Genomic DNA, 5,855 nt, shown 5'->3' with positions numbered 1-5,855 from the left:
CTGAAGAAGGGTCCAGACCCAAAACGTCAGCCTTCCTGCTCCTCTGATGCTGCTTGGCCTGCTGTGTTCATCCAGCTCTACACCTTGTTATCTCTATAACATAAAAAGAGGAATTGGTATAACTATAACTCTATCAAAATACTTAACAAACTAATATTATTGAACGACAACTCATCATCTGTTTCAATATAGCAGCATCCCATAAACACACCCCTGGCAAAGGCAAATTCAGCAAAACAGATTTCCTTCACTTTCTATCACCTTCAGTCAAGAAGGAACATTGACAGAATGAATCAAACGGCAAAGAGAGAACTCAAGTTTTTTTTTGCAGCAGAGAGATAGCTGTATCTAGCAGCTTCAACTCCCAAACCCCCACTTCAAAAACTGTAAGCAAAACTAAAAAACCCCCTGTGTGAGCCTGACTCCACCCACTCATGCTTGTTTTGTCGAATTTTAAAAAAGCCCAAAGCTATTTGCACTGCTTACCATGGAGTAGACACGTTTGCACTGAATTTACAATACCCCTCTTCAAGAAAAACAGGACAAACAGACCCCTCTTAGAGGCAAATATCATTACACAAGCCTTAGAGAGAAAAATAAATTGCCTCTTCCCTGAGTTAGAAGGCTCCTAATTCTTTTACCTATGTCCCCCAGTTCTGGATTCTCCCACAAGGGGAAATATCCCTCAACATTGTCTCTGTCAAGTCCACTCAGGATCTTACATCCCTCGGTCTTCAAGTTCGAATGGGTGTGGGCCCAACCTGCTCAACCTTTCCTCAAACCTTTCTAGTTCAGCTCAACACTCTCCATCTCAGCTATTGGGTGTAACCTCCTTAGAAAGGCTTTTCCAAGAGACTGTCAAAGTAGAGTGGCCTTTCATAATCGGGACAAGTAGAAGGTTCGTAGGCTTCTTGAGTGGGGAAAATGTGTATCAGATTCTGGAGATGACATATGTAAAATGCAGCAAGGGAACAGTTAGAATTTTATATTATACATTGAGCAAACAATAAAAAAAAATGAGAGCACATCAACCACTAAAATATCCACAGAGGCAATGACTTTTGGAAAGGAAATGCCCACTATCAGGAACTAAATATTTCATAAACTAAAATACAGAGTTTACTATTTATTTTGCATGAGCAAATTAGGTTGCACTGAGTTTTGAAGTCTTGTTTAATTATTTATTGCAGTTTTGTTGTATTTGCAGAACCAATGCAGATTTTACAGCACATTCAATAACTACATTTCTAAAGTACTTTCTCAGCTGTAAAATGCTTTGGGACAGACGAGATTGTATATGCCTCTTTATAAATGCAGTTCATTCTTTCTTCTGCCACACATAGACACTTTCATGAAGTTTACACTCATCTGCTTTTAAGTAAAACCCAATGTTGGCCCAATTTGAAAGAAGTGTTTTTATGACACCATATTGTTGTAGACTTGAGGTCAATCCCAGCTTTATGTACTTATGATGTACCCTTTCTGTCCCCACAGAACGCCAGATGTTCAGTTGAGGAATGTGCAAAACACTGTTGATATCAGGGAGAGCTAACATGAAGGAGTAGAGAGGAAGAGAAACAGGGTGGTAATGGTGATATCAAGGATGCAGCAGCGGGGCAAAATGGGCAGCAGGAGTCACAGAAAAAGTGTTTGTGGTCAAGTAATCTGAAGCACAAAGGGACTGGGAGCCCTAATTCAGATTTGCTTAAGGTTAACATGCGGGTTCAGTTGGCAGTTAGCATGGCAAATGCAATATTAGCATTCATTTCGAGAGGGCTAGACTATAAAAACAGAGATGTGTTGTTGAAGCTGCAAAAGCTCTGGTCAGACCACATTTGGAATATTGTGAGCAGTCACTAAGGAAGGATGTGCTGGTATTGGAGAGGGTCCAGAGGACGTTTATAAGAATGATCCTGGGGATGAAGGCTTGTCAAATGAGGAGTTGTTGAAGACTCTGGGTCTGTACATGATGGAATTTAGAAGGATGCGGGGAATCTGATTGAAACTTACAGAATATTGAGAGGCCTGAAGAGAGTGTACACGCAAAAGATGTTTCCGCTAGTCAGAGAGTCTAGGACCTGACAGTACAGCCTCCGAAAGAAGGGGCGACCTTTTAGAACTGAGATGTGGAGGAATTTCTTCAGCCAGAGGGTGGTTAATCAGTGAAACTCATTGCTACAGAGGGCTGTGGGGGCCAAATCATTGAGTGCAGTTAAGACAGAGAAAAATAGGTTCTTGATTAGTAAGGGGATCAAAGGTTACAGGGGAGAAGGCAGGAGAATGGGTTGAGAAACATATCAGCCATGATCGAATGGTGGAGCAGACTTGATTGATCATATGGCCTAATTCTACTCCTGTGTCTTATGGTTTTATTGTATTGAAATAGAGTGAACAATACAATGTGATAGGGCAAACTGCAACTGGAGACAAGGTATAACAAAGCAAAATGCAATACCCTCACCTTGGAGTTACAAACAGGAAGTGAGTGAGTCAAATCAAAATAAAATCCATTGTTGAACAATGACATTTTTTTTCAATGCTAGAATAAACAAAACTGACTCTTTCCGTGGCTTCAACTGAAATTTCATCAGTTACATGTTGATTCCTATCATTAGAAACCCCAGTAGACCCCAGTATAGGGAACAGACACCAACCATTCAGCCCCTCTAACCTTTCCTGTCATTTAGTGATTCAACGGCTGATTAATGATCTAATTCTGTGCACACTCCCTTTCCCCCATTCCTTCTTACCTTTGGTTCTCAAAAATCTTATCAGCCCTGGATTTAAAATTAACAACTGATTTACATAAATAACACTTGTGGAATTAAGTGAATTCCAAATCTGTTCAAATACTTTTCTGTGTTTTCTAATTTCAGTCCTGAAAGGTCTAAAATTTAGAATGCTTCCCCTCACCCTAGACTGTGCAACCAGCAGAAGCAGTTTCTCTTTACCCATCTTCTCTGATCCTCTTCTTATCTTGAATATCTTTAATGTTCTAATTTCCAGGAAATACAGCCCTACTTTGTTGTCATCTCACTTCATAGCTTTATCCTTGGAAACAGGTATTGTTCTGGTAAACTTGCACCACACTCCAAGGCACATTCCAAAGGTGTGTTGCCAAGAACTAGAGAAGGTATTCGATACTGGGTTTGCCGTGCTCTGAGAGCATTTGCTGCTACACCAGCTGTTTCCTGCCCTCTTGCAACTGACTTGCTGCATCTTGCAATTATTTGCACACTGCTGAAGCCAGGTTCCTATCAGTGTGAAGCTCAAATTAAAACACATGTTTCATTTTCAAATGCTAGGCAGGCTCAAACATGAACACATCTAGTATTCCATTACCCCATTATTCTTAAACTCTTTACTTTTAAATCAATGCTGCACTGAACACCACTGATAAAGCTGAGGATTATGAAGACTAACACGCCAACTTTTTTTTATTTGTTTGTGGGATGTGGGCGTTGCTGGCTGGGCCCAGCATTTATTGTCCGTCCCTAGTTGCCCCTTGAGAAGGTGATGGTGAGCTGCCTTCTTGAACCGCTGCAGTCCACCTGCTGTAGGTTGACCCACAATGCCATTAGGGAAGGAATTTTGATACAGTGACAGTGAAGGAATGGTGATATATTTCCAAGTCGGGACGGTGAGTGGCTTGGAGGGGAACTTGAAGGGTGTGGTGTTCCCATATATCTGCCGCCCTTGTCCTTCTAGATGGAAGTGGTCGTGGATTTGGAAGGTATAGCAGTCATAGGACTTTTTGGATCATGTTGCAGTTTCAAGGACCACTCCAATGCAAGAGCAGGAGTTTGAGTCTGAAACCTCAGGGATTTACTAAGGAAGTGGTGTTGTGGTGAATTGTTCACTGAATGTCTCATCTAGTGGAAGCCAAAGATTCCAAAGCAGCCGTGTAAGGAAAGCAGGTGTCGGGAGAATTCTGCTGGTGCCCTGCTTGACAATCAACCTTCAAACAGTACAGCCGGAAACAAAAAACAATCAGATTGAGCTAGAAATTAGTCTGGGTGCTGGCCCTGGGAGAAAGTTCAGAGACTGTCCAAAATTGGGTCAGTGGTGTTATTTAAATAGTGGAGGCAATGGCTAAGTGGTATTAACACTGGACTATTGATCTGAGCACCTCGGTTCAAATCTTGCCGTGGCTGATGGTGAAATTTGAATTCAATTAAACATTTGGAATTAAGAGTCAATTGATGACCAGAAAATCAGTGTCAATTGTCATGAAAATCCCACCTGGCTCACTAATCTCCTTTAGGGAAAGAAATCTCCCATCCTTACCTGGTCTGACCTACATGTGAATCTCCAGACCCACAGCAATGTGGTTGACCCTTAACTGCCCTCTAGGCAATAAATGCTGGCCTAGCCAGTGATGCTTACATCCTATGAATGAATAAAAAAAATGTAGATTTGGTGGCAATCAATGTCTTTAAGGGGTCTCGATTATGTGGATGTCTGTGATATGGTTTGAGGTACTATCACAAAGGATGTTGCCTAAGTGCAAGTTCTTTTTTTCCAGTTCATTTAGTCATTTATTTAGTCACTACTAAGTCCAATAAATGGGAGTTCCTGGGGTATGTGGCACTGGCATTATGCAAAATGGTCACCTTCATGACAACAGATATTTGTGCCTCCAGAGCAACTTATTGTAGCTGAAATGCTACGGGATACCTCTTGAGAGACCGCTATGTGAATACATTTCTATGATATGTTAAAAAAAGGTAAAGCCTTGCATTTTAATAGCACCTTTCAATACTGCAGTATGTCCCAAAAATGCCTTAATTACAATGCCTTAAAAAGAGCCAATTCAGTGCTTTTTAAAATGCAGTTACTGTAAGGGGTCAGTTAGCTGGATGGCTGGTTTACAACACAGAGTGATGTTAACAGTGTGGGTTCAATTCCTGCACTAGCTGATATTACCAGAAAAGACTCTCTTTCTTAACCTTCCCCCGCCTTGCCTAAGGTGTGGTGACCCTCAGGTTAAATCACAACAAGTTGTCTCTCTCTCTCTCTTCATGGGAGAGCAAACCTGTGCGTCTTTGCCTTACCCACTGCTGTGGCATAGGAAAAAGTGACAAGTTAATTCCAGTGCAAGAACATCATTATGATCAGATGATTCATTGATTGAGGGGTAAATACTGGCCAAGACATCGGGAGAAGTGCAAGTGAGCCATGTCCTATTCATTGAAATCTCGCCTTGTGTCTTATATCTTCAGCTCTGACCACTGCCAGCATCTTACATTGTTGGGGCCAACTACCCGAACCATCTGCGATGTCTTGAATAGCTTTGTTACCACCAATCCTTCATGCTGATGGTAGTCTAGACTACTCATAGTATATGGTGATGGATGCCCGCAGGAGACAGAAGAAAACATATCGTTTTGATTAATCAGAATATGTTTATAATGTATTACTTAATAGCTAAGGTACACATCTAAGGTACATTATAGTGTACAGTTTAGGTCTCCTTCTCCAAGGAACGAAGTTCTATGAAAGGTTTACCAGACTGTTTCCTGGGATAGCAGGACTGACGTTTGAAGAGAGACAGGATCAGTTAGGGCTTTATTCCCTGGAGTTTAGAAGAATGCGGGGGGTGGGGGGGGGGGGGGGCGTGTCCCATAGAAATCTACAACGTTTTAACAGAACTAGACAAGGTAAACTCAGGAACGATGTTCCCAATATCCGGGGAGTCTAGAGCCAGAGGTCACAGTCTGAGGATATGGAGTAAGCCATTTAGGACTGAGATGAGGAGAAATTAGAGTGGGGAGCCTGTGGAATTCTCTGTCACAGAAAGCAGTTGAGGCCAAAACATTGAATATTTTCAAGAAGGAGTTAGATATAGTTCTTAG

This window comes from Rhincodon typus, chromosome 24, assembly GCF_021869965.1.
Source record: "Rhincodon typus isolate 14 chromosome 24, sRhiTyp1.1, whole genome shotgun sequence".
NCBI lineage: Eukaryota > Metazoa > Chordata > Chondrichthyes > Orectolobiformes > Rhincodontidae > Rhincodon > Rhincodon typus.
Note: the sequence above shows the minus strand (reverse complement) of the source record.